General features: G+C 38.7%; 2 long non-coding RNA genes across 4 annotated transcripts in view; one reads left to right on the plus strand and one right to left on the minus strand.

Moving 5' to 3' along the window:
• LOC105973528 (uncharacterized) overlaps positions 1-21,812 on the minus strand; it is a 43,486-nt gene that overhangs the window by 12,426 nt on the left and 9,248 nt on the right. The window lies entirely within an intron of this gene.
• On the plus strand, positions 74-20,087 carry LOC148766957 (uncharacterized). 3 transcript variants are annotated; one of them, XR_016034529.1, is made up of 10 exons: positions 74-490; positions 658-721; positions 882-922; positions 1,041-1,091; positions 16,412-16,491; positions 16,569-16,672; positions 16,788-16,864; positions 17,170-17,248; positions 17,352-19,297; positions 19,408-20,087. It is a non-coding gene; the product is annotated as an uncharacterized LOC148766957 (long non-coding RNA). The 3 variants fall into 3 exon arrangements; XR_016034531.1 differs by having other exon boundaries at positions 658-920; positions 16,412-16,672; positions 17,352-19,063; positions 19,230-19,276; XR_016034530.1 differs by having other exon boundaries at positions 658-920; positions 16,412-16,672; positions 17,352-19,276.

Below are 21,812 nucleotides of genomic sequence, written 5' to 3' on the forward strand. Positions count from 1 at the left end.
AAGTCATAAAGTTTTATGCTCGGTATTGCGAAAATGTAGTGGATATTTTGGATTAAGTATATATATATATAGGGATCTGCTATTTTCTTTTTATGCCTTTTCTTATTCCTTTTTTTTTGCCCCATTTAATTCCAAAACTGCACCGTTTCAATTCCTTCCTCCAATCAACGTCTCCTATTATTTTCTTTTTCATTTATTTTCCAAGTAGCTTGACCACGACACGCCTGCTTAATTTCTGGCTTTTCTTTTATTCCGCTAATTGAAAAACGACGTCGTTCCTTTCTCTTTTACTCTGCTCGGTACAGAACGACGCCGTTTTAGCGCCCGACGTCACATATCGCCCACAACTGTTGACCTCCGCCACCCGCTTTGCCCGGCGTCCGCCGGCGCTTCGACCGATGCCCCTATCACGTGGCGCCGCTTTTTTCCTCCAGTAGTATGCTCGCCGCCCTCCTCGTCTATATCTCCAGCCACTCCCTTTTTCCTCTACGTGCGTTGTCCTCCTTCTGCCACTGCTTCAGAAATATATTTTTTCCCATCTATATCTCTTAATACTCAGAACTGAGGTTCATTGAATTGAATACGATGTTTTCTTCCTCACCCATTTCTGATTTCTTATTTAATTTCGATTAAACCCGTTTTCCGGCGATTGTCCAGGTGTTCCATTGACTTGCTTCAAATCTCGGCCAACCCTCGCACCGCCACTGCCACTCCGTTCGGGGTCGGCGCCGTAGCTCCAATTTTTTCTTCCAACACTTTTTCTCCTCAAGAACCTTTTAAAGTCAATTTTTCTTCCAGAGCTGCCATCGGAGCGAGGTCAGTTTGATTAGCATCTTTGTTTTTCAGTGGTTTATTCATCAGAATTCTTCTTTGATTTTCAGGTTCAGTGGAGGATTTCCTGGCGGCGGCGGTGGATGCTGGTAAGAGTGCTGGGAGGTGCTCTTCGGCGATTTTTTGAGGACATAATTAGATCAGCTTTCGCCCACATTTCACTGTTTTTATTATTATTTTTATTTAATTTTTTTGTTTTGGGTAAACAGGTAATTCATTATGGGTTTTACGAGACGAAAAACGTGGAGCACAAACGCGAGGTAAAATATTAGCTTATTTTGATTTATTGATTTATGTATAATATCATTTCATATTCCTAGGTTTAAACATTTTGTGTAACCCTTCAATTTATGAACAAGGGGTATTGTAGACATCGAAAATTTGAGATAAATTACTAATTAATAACCAAAATAAATCGGTTATTAATTTAGGTCTCAAATTAAAGTCCATAACATATTTGGGCTTTAAAATGTCTGGCCCACTCTACAAGTCGAGAAACCCTAACCCTAGCATGTGCCTATAAAAGAAGATCATTGGTGCATCTAAAAATCAGACTCACACAGACACATATCGAGCTCTCAAGCTCACGTCTCGAGCCTCCGCCTCGAATTCATAACATATTTGAATTCGAGATGTTCGTGATAGGAAATCATATATTCGATTCCTCGAATTCATAACATATTTGAATTCGAGATGTTCGTGATAGGAAATCATATGTTCGATTCAAGAACAAGCTTTTAAGCCCTTGAATCAAAATTAGAATAGGAGAGAAGAATCAGGGGAATTACGGAGATTGTAATCCGCTTTCGTTTGATAATATATTTATTTGTTTTTTCCTAAATTTTTCTTGTCTTGTATTTATGTTTTACAGATTCGAAAAATTTGAGGTTAACAAATTGGCACGCCCGGTGGGACTATCTTCACCCCTCATCTCTTCCTCCGATGTCAAAATTAAGTCCATTCAACTGTCCAATGGCGGCTAAGAAACCATTGCTACTCGTGAATACGGACGAAAAAAAAAGGGTAAAACTCTTTATTCGCTTGGGGGCAAAGACGCAGTGGCACAATTTCTTCTCCAATCTACTATGCTTCGACCGATTGAGTTGCCAAAAGATTTGGAGTATTGACGAAGGAAGAAAATCTCCAGCAAATCCTCTCTTTGGCAGCAGAAAGAAAAATACAGATCCACAATCTTTGTTCCTAAATGAATTAAAAAAAAAAAAAAAAAAAAAAAAAAAAGGGGCCAGCCATGGCGATCATTTGCCTTTGCCAACAATTCTCCCCGCTATGTCAAATCCTGGAGGCCGCCGGAATATGCCCGCCGACAAAATCGTCGCCTGATGAATCCCGTTTCAATTTTTGCCGCCGGAAGCCCTCGACGGTGTTATATCCTCTTTCGCCGCCGCAAACCGCTGGCCGCTCAAATCCACCAGTCAAACTCAAAGTAGACTGAAGAGCCGCGCCACCTATTCCTCCGATGACAACAAAGATGCTGCCTATAGTCCAAGCTCGCCATCGTCTAGGTGTTGCGCTGAACTCTTCCGGCGAATCCAAAGATGCTACGGCGCCGCTCTTCATTACCATCGCCCATGGTGTGGTCGTGAATATGTGAAACATATGCATATGGAGAAATTTTCAAAGTTACAAAGAGAGATGGTGAGACCAAAGTGTGAGCGGCCGTCGGAGTAATTGTGAAGTGCTGCGGATGGATTAGTTAGATCCCCAAATCAAGAAGCAATAAATTGCGTTTGAGCCCTTATCAAAGAATAGGACTTATCATTTAAGTCCCTCAAGGTGAAGGATTTATCAAATTAAACCCCAAAGTTGAGGAAAGAGGTTTGGAAGCCAACAAATGAGAGAAAATTCGATTACTTCAAGTCTCGTCTTACAAATATTCAACATGTTCTTCGCCGAGACTAGAAGTGGGGGCATTTGTAGACATCGAAAATTTGAGATAAATTACTAATTAATAACCAAAATAAATCGGTTATTAATTTAGGTCTCAAATTAAAGTCCATAACATATTTGGGCTTTAAAATGTCTGGCCCACTCTACAAGTCGAGAAACCCTAACCCTAGCATGTGCCTATAAAAGAAGATCATTGGTGCATCTAAAAATCAGACTCACACAGACACATATCGAGCTCTCAAGCTCACGTCTCGAGCCTCCGCCTCGAATTCATAACATATTTGAATTCGAGATGTTCGTGATAGGAAATCATATATTCGATTCCTCGAATTCATAACATATTTGAATTCGAGATGTTCGTGATAGGAAATCATATGTTCGATTCAAGAACAAGCTTTTAAGCCCTTGAATCAAAATTAGAATAGGAGAGAAGAATCAGGGGAATTACGGAGATTGTAATCCGCTTTCGTTTGATAATATATTTATTTGTTTTTTCCTAAATTTTTCTTGTCTTGTATTTATGTAGACGCATAAAATTAATTAATTGGTTAATTAAATTAGCCAATTAAATTGTGTCTAAATTAAATTATAATTGATCTAACAAAATAAGTTATGGGGATAATTATCAATTAATTATTGGCCAATAGGATTATTTCTTCTCTTCCAAGTTATAAGAGATAAATATCAATTTAAAGAGAGCCAATCGAATCGCGCCACGTCATCAAGTAGACTTTAAGTAGGACTCTTATTCTACCACTATAAATAGGGACCCTCTCTACACAATTCAAAGCACAACTCAAGAAGAATAAAAACCGTAGGAGAAAATTCTCTCTACAATATTCAAGTCGTTCTTCATCAAATTCAAGGCGTTCTTCATCAAATCGAAGGAGTTCATCAAATCGAAGGTGTTCTTCATCAAATCAAGGCGTTAAAGCGTTTAATTCGAGATTACGGTGCTAAACCCTCGAATTAACGTTATTAACATCAAATCAAGATCGAAGGAAGATTGAAGGGCCAAATCCATCAAGAACTCCAAGATCTTCAAGTCAAAATCCGTCAAAGTTCAGCGTTCGATCCGAGATTCAAGTCGCAAGACCCTCGGAAGACGTTATTCAAATCCAAATCAAATCCGGAGAAGATCAAATCAACGACTCGTCTCCGAAATTCAAAGTCAATCATATATTTTTCTTGAGAGAATAATCAGAGGATTAAATTAGAGTTTGTAACCCGCAATATTTTATTTTAATTCAATAAATTATATTTGTGCAAGTATTTTCTTGTTTGTTAAATTCGCAGATAAGAATTTGTTGCTACAAATTTTGGCACGCCCGGTGGGACATCTCTACCTCTCATCTCTTCTCTCTCGAAGATCCTCGAAGTGTTGCAGCTGCAAGCATCCTCCTCCGAGACTAACTCGACGCCTCAAACCATTCAGAAAGGCTTACCACCTCTTGTCAACACAAGCGCAGACGTGGAAGGTTCAAAACGAAAGATTTCACAGCCCACGCCTCGTTCAACATCAAGCTACTCAGAGGTGGCATCCGTCATGACAACAAACGCTACAACCATGGAGGAGCAAATTGCAAGTTTGACAAAGGCAATTGAGGGACTCACAAAGCATGTTCAACAACGAGATTCTCAAATTGCCGAGTTGATCAACAAGATGGACAAAGCCGATGCTAGTCAAGCTGTGGAGAATCAGATAGAAGTTCAAGATGAAGTCGAGACATCCACAAAGCAACAACCAGTTGAAAACGAGAAGGCTCCAGCTCAAGAACTTCAAGTTTCTCCAGAAGGGATGATTCATGTAGATCAAGTGATAACGCTGATCAGTGGAACCATCAAAGACAAGTTGGAAGGAAGCTCGAAGTCTCCATCAACCTATGTCAAGCCATACACGCAAAGGATTGATGATCTAAGGATGCCAATGGGCTATATACCTCCAAAGTTTCAACAATTTGACGGCAAAGGCAACCCCAAGCAACATGTGGCACACTTCGTCGAGACTTGCAATGATGCCGGGACGTACGGAGATCACCTCGTCAAGCAATTCGTCCGATCGCTCAAAGACAATGCGTTTGATTGGTACATTGATTTGGGGGCAAACTCCATCGATAGTTGGAAGCACTTAGAGGAAGAATTTCTCAACCGCTTTTACAGCACTCGAAGAACAGTCAGCATGATTGAGCTCACCAATTTGAGTCATCGACTACATCAACCGTTGGAGAAATTTGAGTCTTAATTGCAAGGATCGACTGTCTGAGACATCAGCTATTGAACTGTGCATCCAAGGAATGCAATGGGGACTCCGATATATCCTTCAAGTAATTCAACCTAAAAGTTTTGAAGAGTTGGCCACTCGAGCACATGATATGGAGTTGATGTTGGGTTTCGGGCACGTGTACGCAGCGGAAAATAAAAATTTAATGTGATTTAAACAACTTTAAAGCACACAAGCACATGCCCGACAAATTAAATCAATTAATTGCGTACCTTTGCGCTTCCAGCGAAATTAAAAACAACATACATGCTAAATAATTTAACCGAATTTAAATCAATTAACATGCTCGCGTTTAAACCAAATAACATGCTCGCAACGATTAAAACGATTTCACGTAATCACATAAAATCATACGAAAACGAACATGAATATACATTGTTTAAACGTAAACGAACCGAAACAAGGGATTCGTGTGTTTACCTCTTGAAGCGTGAGGTAGGAGCGCTTAGCAAGTCGAGATTGCTACGGAAACCAATCCGTACAATCGGGGCAGCAGCGGTGCAGCGGCAAGAGCGGCGAGACGGCCACGGCGGCGCGTGAATCTCACACGCAGAGAAGATGGCTAGCTGCTCTTCCCACTCCTATTGATCCAACCTGTTTGCTGATCTGAAATTACAGCCTTGCTCCGACTTCCGTATCTCCATGCGTATTTACTGGATGAACAATTCCTTCTGGACGATGGTAGATTTATGAGTCGTGAAGCTGCTGTCAAAATTTCACGTCCATCGGATGACCGGTTGATTTATGGCGAATTTTCTCGCTGGGCAGCGCAGAAAATCCGAGAGCAGTTTTTCGGAATTACCTTCTCGCATCTTCGATTCTTCGATCTTCCTCCTCTTGGATTTCACCTCGTATACTTCGATCTACTAAACACGTGGCACAACGGGTGGCCGATTCCGGCGAATTTCTGGCGACGGCGCGGTGGTGGTGGCCGTGGGAGAGGGTGGCTGATCGAGAGAGGCAGCGGCTAGGGTTATGAACGTGTGTTCTCTTAGTTGTGTGTGTGCAAGACCTATAAATCAAGTATTTATATGTCTTGCATAAAACCCTAACGGGCTTAAGTTGGACCGGGCCCAACAGCTTAAGTTCGTTAGTTCTTTTACTTGCTCATCTCTCTCAATTCGATCATCGGAAAACTGTAACGATTACATTTTCGGAATCATTATAATGTCCTCGTCATTACGAGTGCCAACTCTCAATTTCCAACTTTCCAAAAGTGGAAACCCTAATTCAGTGCACTTTCTAAATTTGGAAACTTCCCGATTTAGAAAGTCCACTAATACATTTGCCTATTCTTTTCCTTTTCTTATTCTCATTCATAATTCCAAATTACGAATGTTGGACCCAATCATATTGACTTCCAATCATGCAAAGATAAACCATTTTATCTCTGACCGTTTATTCAGAGATCTCATGTGCACGAGCAGTGTGACCCTCGATGGTTCAGGTGTAAGCTAGCCGTGGGCCCACAACCCTTTGTGGTCAAAACTCGTCCCCTTAGAGTTACGATTAAGATGAAACTCGTTTCACCTTAATCACCCAACGAATCAAGATTGGCGTCTAGCAACTACGCGTCATGATTCCCTAGATACAAATGAAGTGCCTGCAAGAACCTTCAGATATAGTTAACGTACAGTACGGTCCCTTCGATTCATATGTCCCGATCGAACTAGAGGCATTGGTTCATCGAGACCTCTTTATGTGTTCGATGACGGTGCGATCGTTCTAAGTGTTGTAATCCTTACGTGCATGACTTAGAGAATCGAATTCTCTAATCATCACTTAGTCAGCTCTGGCCAGAGACTTAGAATGATTACAAACTATCAGAACACACAGGACATCCAAGACTATTCTAGCGATCGAATCCCCGACTACAATGCACAGACCTCCCACTAGATTTCGGACTGCACGAACACTGGCCCTTGGGATGGTCCTCGGTGGAACTCAGAGACAGGTCACGATACAGCTGGTCCTCTAGTGAAGTCACGGTGATGTCTAGGTCATAAGGACTAATAGTGTACAACTATACCATAGATATATCTCTACTCGATTATTGGGAACCACTTAGAGATTTCTAGGGTGAGGGAGTTCAGTGAACTCGTCAACTTACGAGCACCCACTTATGCATGCCGATATCACAATACCGTTTACTGATGAGATGCAGTACACACACACTAAGTGCTAGTCTTAATGGGAAAGGCCGATATCCTCATTAGTGGCGTAACCCTTCGACTAGGAACATGTTTAACAGTTATAATACTTGAGTAAATATCTCACGATCCTAACGATCAATTACTAGTACTTGTAATAACTGTAAGGACTATATCTATGCTTGTGACAAAGGGACAAAGATATAGAATGCCAAGGTGTTTTATCATTAATACGAATAAAGGTTCGTTTATTACAATAATAAATACGAAAGACCACAGCCACATGTTGGCTTGTTGGTCACCTACTCTAACAATCTCCCACTTGACCTAAAGCCAACTACCCATGAATCGCAATCCCATCGACTCTGGATGTTTCTCATGGACCGATCTCGGTAAAGGCTTCGTAAAGGGGTCTGCAACGTTCTCTTCCGAGGTGACTCGTTCTACTTTAACTTCACCTCTATCAATGATCTCTTGGATCACATGATACTTTCTCAGAATATGCTTCAACTTCTGATGAGATCTCGGCTCCTTAGCTTGCGCCAAGGCTCCGGTGTTATCACAGTACAACGGTGCTGGATCACTAGCATTAGGAATGACACCCAACTCTTGGATGAACTTCCTTATCCAAGTCCCATCTTTTGCAGCTTCGGACGCTGCAATGTATTCTGCTTCGGTAGTGGAATCGGCCGTCGTGCTTTTCTTGGAACTCTTCCAACACACGGCACCACCATTAAGCGTGAATATAAATCCAGAATTCGACTTTGAGTCGTCCACGTCCGATTGAAAACTAGAGTCGGTGAAACCCTCTAATTTCAACTCGGCACCCCCATAGACCAAAAATATATCCTTAGTCCTTCGCAAGTACTTGAGGATATCTTTCACGGCTTTCCAGTGAGCCGGGCCGGGGTTAGACTGATATCTGCTTCTTGTGACACTCACAGCATACGCAATATCGGGTCTCGTACATAGCATGCCATACATTATGCTTCCTATGGCAGAAGCATAGGGTTTCCTTTTCATCTCCTCGATTTCACTAGGTGTTTGCGGACACATAGATTTCGAGAGACGAACTCCATGGGACATTGACAAGAATCCCTTCTTGGATTCTTCCATGCTAAACCGTTTCATAACGGTGTCTATGTACAGGCTTTGGGATAAGCCAAGCATCTTTCTCGCTCTATCTCTATAGATGTGTATTCCTAATACATAAGATGCTTCTCCCAAATCCTTCATTGAGAAACGTGTGGACAACCATGCTTTCGTTTGCTGCAACATTCCTACGTCATTCCCAATGAGTAGAATGTCATCAACGTAAAGCACTAAAAATATCACTGCCCTCCCACTAACCTTCTTGTATACACAAGGTACCTCCGGATTCTTCTCAAAATCAAACTCTTTGATAGTTGAGTCGAACCTAATGTTCCAACTTCGGGATGCTTGTTTCAATCCATAAATGGATCGCTGGAGCTTGCAAACCTTTTGCTCACTTCCAGAAGATATGAAGCCTTCCGGCTGCGCCATGTAAATTTCTTCCTCAATATCTCCATTAAGGAAGGCGGTCTTCACATCCATTTGCCATATCTCGTAGTCGTACCACGCAGCTATGGCCAGCAAAATCCTAATGGACTTCAGCATCGCGACTGGCGAAAAAGTTTCCTCATAGTCAACGCCTTGCCTTTGAGTGTAACCTTTCGCTACCAATCTAGCTTTATAGGTCGATACCTTTCCATCCACTCCAATTTTCTTCTTATAGATCCACTTGCAGCCAATAGGAACAATTCCCTTAGGTGGATCTACCAAGGTCGACACCTTGTTGGAGTAGATGGAGTCCATTTCGGATTTCATGGCAGTTAGCCAATGTCCCATGTCCGCATCCGATACGGCCTCATTGTATGTTCTTGGATCTTGTCCAAGATCAACATGATCTTCATCATTCGAGGAGGAATAACCTATCCGGCATTTTCCGAACTCTTTTGGATCTACGTACCGTAGGTTCAGGAGGTATATTAGTGTATTGTTGTATTGGTTCGATTACTTGTTCTTGCGCTTGAACTTCACTTGGTGGTTTTTGAACTACTTCAAGTTCTATCATGCTGCCTTTTCTATCGGATAGAAACTCCCTTTCCAAAAAGGTGGCATTTCTTGAAACAAACGTCTTTGCTTCCTTGACATAATAGAATTCGTATCCCATTGAATCTTCGGGATACCCCACAAAATAGCACAAGTCGGATTTACTATCCAACTTATCTCCCACTAATCGCTTCACATAAGCGGGAAAACCCCATATCCTAATATGTTTATAGTTGGGTTTCCGGGAATGCCAAAGTTCTTTATCATTAATATCTCACTACGTTTTGCTGAATTTCGCCTTAGGGGCCCCCACTACCTTCACCCACTTCGAACTTGCTGTTTGGAAAGGGAACTCTTTCCTTTCTCTTCTTTTTGGGGAGAACTATTCTTTCCAGAAGTAACAACAATGAGAACAGACTTCTCTTTCTTAATGGTGGACTCGAAACTGACCAACATGTTCATTAACTAATCCAAGGGAGGATCTAGTTTGTTCAAGTTGAAGTTCACTATGAACAATTCATAGGAATTAGGAAGAGACAACAGGATCAAATCCAACAAGAGCTCGGCTGGGAGGGTGACATCGAGATTCACTAGCTTTTCAAGGAGACTGATCATTTTGAGACAGTGCTCGTGGACCGAAGTCCCTTCGCGCAGTCTCGCCGTGATCAACTCCTTTGTAGCAGCGTACCTCGATGCCCTAATATTCTCACTATACATGCTATCGAGATGAGCCTTTATATCGAAAGCATGCATGTGAGACTCATATTTCCTCGCAAGCGCGGGCTCCATGGCGGCTATCATATAGCACCTAGCATGTGTGTCATCTTTCTTCCATGCTTCATGAGTTTCCTTTTCAGCATCAGTTGTTGTGGCAGGTATAGTGGCGGGAAGTCTCTCGTTCAAAACATAGAGACGCCCCTCAACGGTTAGCACAAGCTTAAGACTACGCAACCAATCTAGGTAATTAGGGCCATTGAGTTTATTGTCGAGGATTGACATTATAGGATTCTTAGACATGATTATCTGAGAGGTATAGAGAAGAGGATTATTAGAGATTCGCGTTAAATGATTGTTACAATTAAATGTTTGGACTTATGTTATTTAATTGTTCTCCCACTAATTTTATCGAGTTCCACTTCCCTCTAGTAGACAAACGAGAAAACTGATTTTTCTTAATGGGCTTTAGGTCCAATAGACAAATATAACCCGTAGTTAATCTAGCCCGATTATATTTGCCCAAAGGTAGATCACAATCAATCATATCCACAATATGACCCTAAATTAATTTTCCTCACACTCGATAATGACCTAAGTTAATCTCGCGAATATCAAAATCGTCGTGTGTCAAGTCTAACCTACCAATCAAAGATGCTCATAGAACTTGATTATGCCAAACTAATGCAGTCCCTAGTTAATCTAGCCGACCACGTTAATCCAACATAACCCTTTTCTATGGCTACCTTCATCGCTATGTCAATTGAATTACAGCTTACTCTACCATAGCACTCCCCGCTAACACGGCTTACTGCACTACAGTAAAGGGCTACACATAATCCAACCGTTGGCAGAAGGAAAGAAATAACTCAACAGATTGGGTTTTTCTTTATAGCTTGAAATGATTCTTAATTAAATTAAGAATGAGGGATTTTTATTAAAATGTTTTATCTCATCAGAAGGTTCGGATTGGTCTATGTGATTCCTACATCTATGTTCTCTAAAGGTATATGGAAACGCATATTGTCCTAAGAGGAACATATGACCTAACTATATAATTAATTACATTAATTAATTATCGAGTTTTTCAAAATAATTATAGAACCTCAACTAGCATAAATCATTCAAATAACGTTGAGGAACTAGTAATTAAGTTGAACTATAATCAATATTATATTTGTGTTCTATTAATTGAAATCAATTTAACAATTTAAATCAATCTGATTAATCTAACACCTATTTACTAAAATAGATGATTGTTGACTCAATTATCTAATTGGGATTAATTGAAAATAATTTTCCAAAAATTAAAATCAATTTGTTTTAAGTTTAATTTTAGAAAATCTGAAATAAACTTTTTTTTTTTTTTTTTTTTTTTTTTTTCAGTGAACCGGTTCGGCCCAACCGGTCTGACCGGTTCGGACCGAAGTGGTCCGGTTATGCCCGATCCAGTTGACCCAAATGAGTGGGCTGGGTCAGTCGGACCGAGAACCGGTCTGACCGACCCTAATCCACTTGGATTCGGTCAATTGTATCGTGCACAACCATCGAACCGGCCGGTCTGACCGGTTCGATCCGAACAATTAAAAAAACCGACGTTTTAAAAATAATTTCAGATCCGATTTTCCAATTTTAAACAATTTTAAAGCTGGAAAAATTCTAAAAAATATTTCAAAAATATTTTAAACTTACGAAAACTCCCAATTACATACTACAACAATCACTACTTTAATAAATCAAATCATGCATAAATTCATAGCATAAAAAAACGAACGCAATTAATTGCGCAACGAGCTCTGATACCACTGTTGGGTTTCGGGCACGTGTACGCAGCGGAAAATAAAAATTTAATGTGATTTAAACAACTTTAAAGCACACAAGCACATGCCCGACAAATTAAATCAATTAATTGCGTACCTTTGCGCTTCCAGCGAAATTAAAAACAACATACATGCTAAATAATTTAACCGAATTTAAATCAATTAACATGCTCGCGTTTAAACCAAATAACATGCTCGCAACGATTAAAACGATTTCACGTAATCACATAAAATCGTACGAAAACGAACATGAATATACATTGTTTAAACGTAAACGAACCGAAACAAGGGATTCGTGTGTTTACCTCTTGAAGCGTGAGGTAGGAGCGCTTAGCAAGTCGAGATTGCTACGGAAACCAATCCGTACAATCGGGGCAGCAGCGGTGCAGCGGCAAGAGCGGCGAGACGGCCACGGCGGCGCGTGAATCTCACACGCAGAGAAGATGGCTAGCTGCTCTTCCCACTCCTATTGATCCAACCTGTTTGCTGATCTGAAATTACAGCCTTGCTCCGACTTCCGTATCTCCATGCGTATTTACTGGATGAACAATTCCTTCTGGACGATGGTAGATTTATGAGTCGTGAAGCTGCTGTCAAAATTTCACGTCCATCGGATGACCGGTTGATTTATGGCGAATTTTCTCGCTGGGCAGCGCAGAAAATCCGAGAGCAGTTTTTCGGAATTACCTTCTCGCATCTTCGATTCTTCGATCTTCCTCCTCTTGGATTTCACCTCGTATACTTCGATCTACTAAACACGTGGCACAACGGGTGGCCGATTCCGGCGAATTTCTGGCGACGGCGCGGTGGTGGTGGCCGTGGGAGAGGGTGGCTGATCGAGAGAGGCAGCGGCTAGGGTTATGAACGTGTGTTCTCTTAGTTGTGTGTGTGCAAGACCTATAAATCAAGTATTTATATGTCTTGCATAAAACCCTAACGGGCTTAAGTTGGACCGGGCCCAACAGCTTAAGTTCGTTAGTTCTTTTACTTGCTCATCTCTCTCAATTCGATCATCGGAAAACTGTAACGATTACATTTTCGGAATCATTATAATGTCCTCGTCATTACGAGTGCCAACTCTCAATTTCCAACTTTCCAAAAGTGGAAACCCTAATTCAGTGCACTTTCTAAATTTGGAAACTTCCCGATTTAGAAAGTCCACTAATACATTTGCCTATTCTTTTCCTTTTCTTATTCTCATTCATAATTCCAAATTACGAATGTTGGACCCAATCATATTGACTTCCAATCATGCAAAGATAAACCATTTTATCTCTGACCGTTTATTCAGAGATCTCATGTGCACGAGCAGTGTGACCCTCGATGGTTCAGGTGTAAGCTAGCCGTGGGCCCACAACCCTTTGTGGTCAAAACTCGTCCCCTTAGAGTTACGATTAAGATGAAACTCGTTTCACCTTAATCACCCAACGAATCAAGATTGGCGTCTAGCAACTACGCGTCATGATTCCCTAGATACAAATGAAGTGCCTGCAAGAACCTTCAGATATAGTTAACGTACAGTACGGTCCCTTCGATTCATATGTCCCGATCGAACTAGAGGCATTGGTTCATCGAGACCTCTTTATGTGTTCGATGACGGTGCGATCGTTCTAAGTGTTGTAATCCTTACGTGCATGACTTAGAGAATCGAATTCTCTAATCATCACTTAGTCAGCTCTGGCCAGAGACTTAGAATGATTACAAACTATCAGAACACACAGGACATCCAAGACTATTCTAGCGATCGAATCCCCGACTACAATGCACAGACCTCCCACTAGATTTCGGACTGCACGAACACTGGCCCTTGGGATGGTCCTCGGTGGAACTCAGAGACAGGTCACGATACAGCTGGTCCTCTAGTGAAGTCACGGTGATGTCTAGGTCATAAGGACTAATGGTGTACAACTATACCATAGATATATCTCTACTCGATTATTGGGAACCACTTAGAGATTTCTAGGGTGAGGGAGTTCAGTGAACTCGTCAACTTACGAGCACCCACTTATGCATGCCGATATCACAATACCGTTTACTGATGAGATGCAGTACACACACACTAAGTGCTAGTCTTAATGGGAAAGGCCGATATCCTCATTAGTGGCGTAACCCTTCGACTAGGAACATGTTTAACAGTTATAATACTTGAGTAAATATCTCACGATCCTAACGATCAATTACTAGTACTTGTAATAACTGTAAGGACTATATCTATGCTTGTGACAAAGGGACAAAGATATAGAATGCCAAGGTGTTTTATCATTAATACGAATAAAGGTTCGTTTATTACAATAATAAATACGAAAGACCACAGCCACATGTTGGCTTGTTGGTCACCTACTCTAACAGTTGAGCATACTTGCAAATCAAATTGAAGAACCACCATTCCAAAAGACGTACCAGCTCAATGAAGAACATATTGAAGAAGAACAAGAAGATCATGAGGATGGGGACAAGTCTTTTGAGGAACCAACACCCTATGCAATACGACAAGTCAAATCAAGTGAAACACTCTTTGACACGAGTTTAAAAGGTCTACATGTCCAAATCAAATGAAGCACTCCTTGACACGAGTTTAAAAGGTCTACAAGTCCAAATCAAGTGAAACACTCCTTGACACGAGTTTAAAAGGTCTACATGTCCAAATCAAATGAAGCACTCATTGACACGAGTTTAAAAGGTCTACATGTCCAAACCAAATGAAGTACTCCTTGACACGAGTTTAAAAGGTCTACATGTCCAAATCAAATGAAGTACTCCATGACACGAGTTTAAAATGTCTACAAGTTCAAATCAAATCAAGGCTCCTTGATACGAGCATAAACTATCTACATATCCAAGTCAAATCAAGGCTCCTTGATACGAGCATAAACTATCTATATATCCAAGTCAAGTCAATGCTCCTTGATACGAGCATAAACTATCTATATATCCAAATCAAATCAAGGCTCCTTGATACGAGCATAAACTATTTATATATCCAAATCAAATCAAGGCTCCTTGATACGAGCATAAACTATCTACATATCCAAGTCAAATCAAGGCTCCTTGATACGAGCATAAACTATCTATATATCCAAGTCAAATCAATGCTCCTTGATACGAGCATAAACTATCTACATATCCAAGTCAAATCAAAGCTCCTTGATACGAGCATAAACTATCTATATATCCAAATCAAGTCAAGGCTCCTCGATACGAGCATAAACTATCTATATATTCAAATCAAGTCAAGGCTCCTTGATACGAGCATAAACTATCTACAAATTCAAGTCAAATGCTCCTTCAATACGAGCTTAAACTGCAAATATTTCTCATTGTCCACATGAGTATAAATTGTGCACGACATCCCTCAAAAGGATATATTTTGAACTACGTTATGACTTGATCCCTTTATAGGGTACGTAGGCAACTTTGAATCTCTCTAAGTTCAGTCATGATTTCAAAAGATATATGTTCTTTGTTAGATCAAGCTGCAATCAAAGTTGAGCAATTATCGAGACTCATCCACTCCAAGATGCATTGTCCGTGAACAAGTCTCGAGGGGGCATTTGTAGACGCATAAAATTAATTAATTGGTTAATTAAATTAGCCAATTAAATTGTGTCTAAATTAAATTATAATTGATCTAACAAAATAAGTTATGGGGATAATTATCAATTAATTATTGGCCAATAGGATTATTTCTTCTCTTCCAAGTTATAAGAGATAAATATCAATTTAAAGAGAGCCAATCGAATCGCGCCACGTCATCAAGTAGACTTTAAGTAGGACTCTTATTCTACCACTATAAATAGGGACCCTCTCTACACAATTCAAAGCACAACTCAAGAAGAATAAAAACCGTAGGAGAAAATTCTCTCTACAATATTCAAGTCGTTCTTCATCAAATTCAAGGCGTTCTTCATCACATCGAAGGAGTTCATCAAATCGAAGGTGTTCTTCATCAAATCAAGGCGTTAAAGCGTTTAATTCGAGATTACGGTGCTAAACCCTCGAATTAACGTTATTAACATCAAATCAAGATCGAAGGAAGATTGAAGGGCCAAATCCATCAAGAACTCCAAGATCTTCAAGTCAAAATCCGTCAAAGTTCAGCGTTCGATCCGAGATTCAAGTCGCAAGACCCTCGGAAGACGTTATTCAAATCCAAATCAAATCCGGAGAAGATCAAATCAACGACTCGTCTCCGAAATTCAAAGTCAATCATATATTTTTCTTGAGAGAATAATCAGAGGATTAAATTAGAGTTTGTAACCCGCAATATTTTATTTTAATTCAATAAATTATCTTTGTGCAAGTATTTTCTTGTTTGTTAAATTCGCAGATAAGAATTTGTTGCTACAGGTATATCTTTAGTAATCTGTAATAGATTTGTTTACTGTTACATAAATCGTAATTAATTGGTATCTGTTTCGTAAATCGTATTACTCTAAAAACTGTTGGGACTGTGCTATTTATGCTCACTGTTAAGCACAGCTTTCCGATTGTCGACTTCGGTAATGCTTCGATTGCTTCTTCGGGTTTCGGAAATTTGTTCTGATGAATGATGATGTTAGGAGTTTATATATTGGGACGCGTTTGTTTGTTTTTAATTTTTTTATATGCTGATGTGTGTCGATCGTTCCGTGTAGGTACATTTGGTCACAGAGACTGACAAGAAATGCGAAGAACTCATTTTCAATTTTCTCAAACTACAGTTTTGGATTTCTTGGTAACGTTTTTTTTTCCAGTTGGATGCTCGCTATAGTGAACTCCGTATCTTGACGTTAGTCTTTTGTTTCATGTTAGTTCGTTGGGGAAGAAACTACTGCTGCTTTTGGCACCACAGAATTGACCGATGAACCGACTTGGATTGTCGATCCGCTATATGGAACCACTAATTTTGTTCACGGGTTCGTATCTTTATTATTAGTAGTATCTTGTATTTAATCGAATTGCCTACTGCCTCTGATGTATTTCCACTTATGTTCTATTGTGAGCATTTATTTTATTTTTCTCATGCTACAGCAAGTAAGGTTTCTATTTCCCTGATTTTCCTGATATTTGCAAGGTTGCTGCCGAGACATTCCTAGATATCCTCCATCGTATGAGTCGATCTTATTTATTATCTTTTGATTCTTTACTGATGAATACTATTGGTTCATTTTTATTATCTCCTTCTTACAGTTTGTCCGTGTTATTATACGCCTCTGTCTTTTCTTTTCTTTTCCCTTCTTTTCACGAGGTGTATGATCGACCTCTTTGCTTCTTCTTTTCTCTTTTCTTTTATTCTCGATTTTATTTTTCTTCTCTTGCTTCTTTGTCCTCACTCGTCGCCCACAATTGCTGAATCGCCGTTGAATATTTATCGATTTTGCTTACAATTTTGGTTCTTCTCTGTGGGTGCCAGTTCCCGGGTCTGAATTGGATTTCCTACAATCTTTAACGAATCATTGAAGCGCGATGTCTATCCGTTCTTGTTTTGTTTGGTAATGATGCAGCTATTTTTATGTGCCTATTTCGAGTTGCAAACTTATTTTCCTGATACCTATCGGTGTTTACGCATATTTAAACACTTTATTTTTGGCACAGATTAAAACGCATGGCTTCGGAAAGGTTTATGTCCAGTATGAAGGAGGTTGGAGAGTTGCATCTCTTCTCTCACATCCTGTTTATTAGACTATGTCTGTTCTTTGTTTGTTACTCAAGTCTGATGTAAGTCAAATTGTACTTTTATGCTTGCATTTTACCTTCCAAGATACCTAATTGATCTGAAATTTGAAATTATATTTTCGTGTGTTTTGGTATATGATTTTAAAAGAAAATTCACTCCGACATCTCAATCACGATTCTGTGTGAAGCAACTAATTAAGGAACCGGATGTTACTATATAAAACCTTTAGCCACCTTCATTAATTATTTACAAATGGCATTTCATGTTTTCGCTTTATGATTGTTTAAAAGAACAATAGATTGCGACATTTAATTTGTTATTAGCACCAACCGTTGTCTTGAAAAATTCCATTAGTTTTCCTATCTTGTTAGTTTCTGATCTTGGTTTATGCACCATTTATCTTACTCTATAGCTACAACTTATTTATGATTCTTTCTTCTCAATCAGTTTATGTGGATCCATCACCGGAGAAGAAGAGGGTGTACAGCGTATAATCTTATTCCTCTGTACATATATGTTCATTTCGACATATATATGTTATACGTCCTCCTTTAATTCTTTAAAATATTTTCACTCATTAATTGCATATCTCCTGCTCTTATCTTCGCCAGCAAAACTTTAGCTACCGCTCATTTTTCATTATTTTTTAGTTTATGGATTTACTGATTTGTTTTGTTCCTTACTTTTTTTGGCGTTTAATAAACTTATCTATTTTGTATTTCGAATTTTTGTACACCATGGATCGGTGCAAAATCTGGAGAGGCCAAAGGTAGATACACCAACTAATGAGAATGACTCTGCTTCAGATATTCGTTCCCCTATAAGTGCTTCGTGCCATGTTATATCACGGAAGGAAGAAATCATTTCGTTATCACCAGGTTTTGTTTATTACAAGATATCAGAAAAAACGAGTGAGTTTGAGTATTTAAGAATTTTTCTTGCTCATTGAGTAATTTTGATTTTATTTTTGTTTGTTTAGCGCATAGTCTTGCTCGTTGGCATATGGTTCTAAATATGTACATTTTTTTATCCAATATCATTTTTTATAAATGTATAGGGAGTTGCAGAATTAGTAAATTTCTTTATCCAATACCATAATTTTCTGAAATGTATAGGGAGTTGCACATTTTTTGTTTCCGTTATGCTCTTTTATTATTTACAATTTATTCTTTGAAATTGTAATCGGTTATTGTTTTTTGGCTGCGAATCTGCCAAGAGGGTACAAGTTCTTCAAAAACTGGTATTGTTGCTACTTTATGATGGTGTTTGTGCTACACCGCCAATTGTTCAACTCGGCAATATTACTAGGTAAAGAGTTATAATTGTATGTCTTTGCCGAAACATCTCTATTTTTGTGTACTCTTTTGTGGTTTTGATGTTTTTGTTTGTGAAGTTTGGAATTTCTTATTAGTCACGAAGACGTGGATGTTTGAAAGTTTGAATAACAAAACATTGTCGATCCATCACTTTTGTAAGGAACACTTTTGTTTGCTTCTCCTTTATTCTGGACTCCGTTTGTACTATCTACTTCTATGGAACTTTTGAAATTATGTCAAAAAATTCGACCATGATTCCCTCACGACAATTTTTCAAACTTGGGGTTGCATACATACCTCTATTTGGATCCGAGGTACGTCGCTAAAATTCAGCTTCAGACGGATTATTACAAGGAATTTTGAATTATGTGATCTTTGTTATTTATATATCTTACAAATTCTCTTCTTTGACTCCAAACTCACACAACAATTTCATTTGTTACTATTGTTTAATATTCTTTTCATATGCTGTATAAAAAGTCGGAACTTCTTTGCTTATGGCTTCCAAAGGTTGAGTCGTGGTACAGGTGACTCTCTTCTGTTTTCCTGTAATTTTCTCTTTTTTGTGTTCAACCAATCTAATTTTATTACTTTCTTCATTCGCAACCATTGTTTCCTTTCTTTTCTTTTTCTTCGTGTTTTCTATATTCAATTACAGGTTAGCCCTTTTTTGGTGTTTCGGCTTCGGTTTGCTGTTGCTCTCTCTGTTCGTACACAGGTTTGCCGCTTGTTCAAGAATTATATTGATGTCTTCCAGTGAAGTTTACTTCTTATAGCTGATTTTATTCGGCTGAGTGAGTTCGTCCACATCTGTAGACGGCGCCACTCTGACGAGTAGCTTTGCGCTTTCGACTACTTCGTTTGACGTTGGACTTCTTTATATTACTTTGGTTTATGCCTCTTATATTTGTATTTTTTCCTTACGATTTACTTCTTGTACATTATGCTTCAAATTTTTTGCTCCCTCTCCACCACCTCCTTATTTCCCGGCCTCCGTCGACTGGACACACGAGGCACACATTCCGGCGGTTTTCGATTTGTGTTCTCATATTTTCCCATTTTCTCTGCACATATTGGTGCTTTAGGGAAGTGGATGAATCGCTGCTCGATCTCAAAAGGCCTTCCCTATTTCCTTTTATGGTTGTATCTTTTGTTCAGGAAAGCGGATGAAATCGCTATTCGATCGCAAAAAGCCCTCCCTCTTTTCTATGAATATTTGTTTTCGTAGTTGGGGCTATTAGGTCTATAATTTAAGCAACCTGTATCGTATAATTGCATTTTCAGAACTTTTGAATGCAACAAAATCAGGTGAGGAATCACACGTTCACCTCATATTCATTCTCTGTTTTCCCGTTTATTATTTTCTTCTTGTTTTTCAATTTCCTATACATCGGATTACAAAAAGATTTCAAGCACTTGAAGGTATTCACAGCTTTATGTATGTAGACAATTTTCATATCTTTGGTAAAATTGAAAACCAAAAATTTGATTGTACGTCGCATAATTTTTTGAATTGTCTATAAAGTTCGTGGCGTACGTTTAATTTTTGTTTTTAGGTCCCTATATTACATATATTTTTTTTTTAATTTTGGTCCTTAAAAAAGAAATGCGCACCCCAAGTGGGGGTCAATTTGTAATTTCTGGTAATCTACAGAAACAGTTTTGAAAATTGAAGAATTGCCGCTATACTTACTCCATCTTCCCATTCGTTCCACCCAAATAGCAAATTTAACACAAAGTAGGTCTCTCTTGTAATATCCGAAATATCAGCCACAAAAGCAGTATGCTTCGACTCCTCAGCTATAGTTGCCTATGACTCATTTACGAAAATTCGCAATACTATCAAATTTTACGATTTACGATTTAAGAAAACAATAATTTATTATATTATTTATAATTAACGTGTTATAATTTATATTTTGGTTCCTATATTATATCCCATTTTTAATTTGGTCCTTAAACCGGAAATGCCCCAAGTGGAGATCAATTGGTAATTTCCAGAAAATCCACCTCCCTAGCTGAAGCAGTTCTGAAAATAACATAATCACTCCTATACTTATTCAATCTTCTTAACAACTCCACCCAAATTACAAATTTGACCCCATAGCGGATCTCTCTTTCAATATCCAAAATATCCGCCACATTTATGAAAATTCGCAACACCGAGCATAAAATCGTATGATTTACGATTCAAATCTTACGATTCAATTCATTCATATCTATGTTGATTCAAATGTTAAAATAAATCTTAAATATCAACAAATCGATTAAATTTTACGATTTTTGGTCCCTATTAATATATATATATATATATATATATATATATATATATATATATATATATATATATATATATATATATATATATATATATATATATATATATATATATATAATTCCGGTCCTTCAACTATAAATGCACCCCAAGTGGGGGTCAATTTGTAATTTTTTGGAAATCCACCTCCCTGACTGTAACAATTTTGAAAATTTCAGAATCAGCCCTATACTTACTCCATCTACCCAGCCGCTCCAGCCCAATTGCAAATTTATCCCCAAAGTGGATCTCTCTTGCAATATCTGAAATATCCGCCACCAACGCAGTATGCTTCTACTTTTCAACTATAATCGCGTGTGACTCATTTATGCAAATTCGCAATACCGTGTTTAAAATCTTATGATTTACAATTCAAATCTTACGATTCAATTCGTTCATACCTAAATCGATTCAAAAGTTAAAATAAATCTAAAATATCAACAAAACGATCAAAGCTTACGATTTAGGATTTAAGAAAACTTTAATTTATTATATTATTTTTATGATAATTACAGTTTTGGTCCCTATATTATATACATTTTTTTAATTTTGGTCCTTAAACCGGAAATGCCCCCCAAGTGGAGGTTAATTTGTAATTTCCGAAAATCCACGTCCTTGGCTTAAATAGTTGTGAAGATTGCAGAATCACCCCTATACTTACTCCGTCTTCGGCTCCACCCAAATTGCAAATTTGAACCCAAAGTGGATCTTTTTTTCACTATCCAAAATATCCGCCACATTTACGAAAA

This window comes from Erythranthe guttata, chromosome 11 (genome assembly GCF_056151865.1).
Source record: "Erythranthe guttata isolate IM_541 chromosome 11, IM_541, whole genome shotgun sequence".
NCBI classification, from domain to species: domain Eukaryota; kingdom Viridiplantae; phylum Streptophyta; class Magnoliopsida; order Lamiales; family Phrymaceae; genus Erythranthe; species Erythranthe guttata.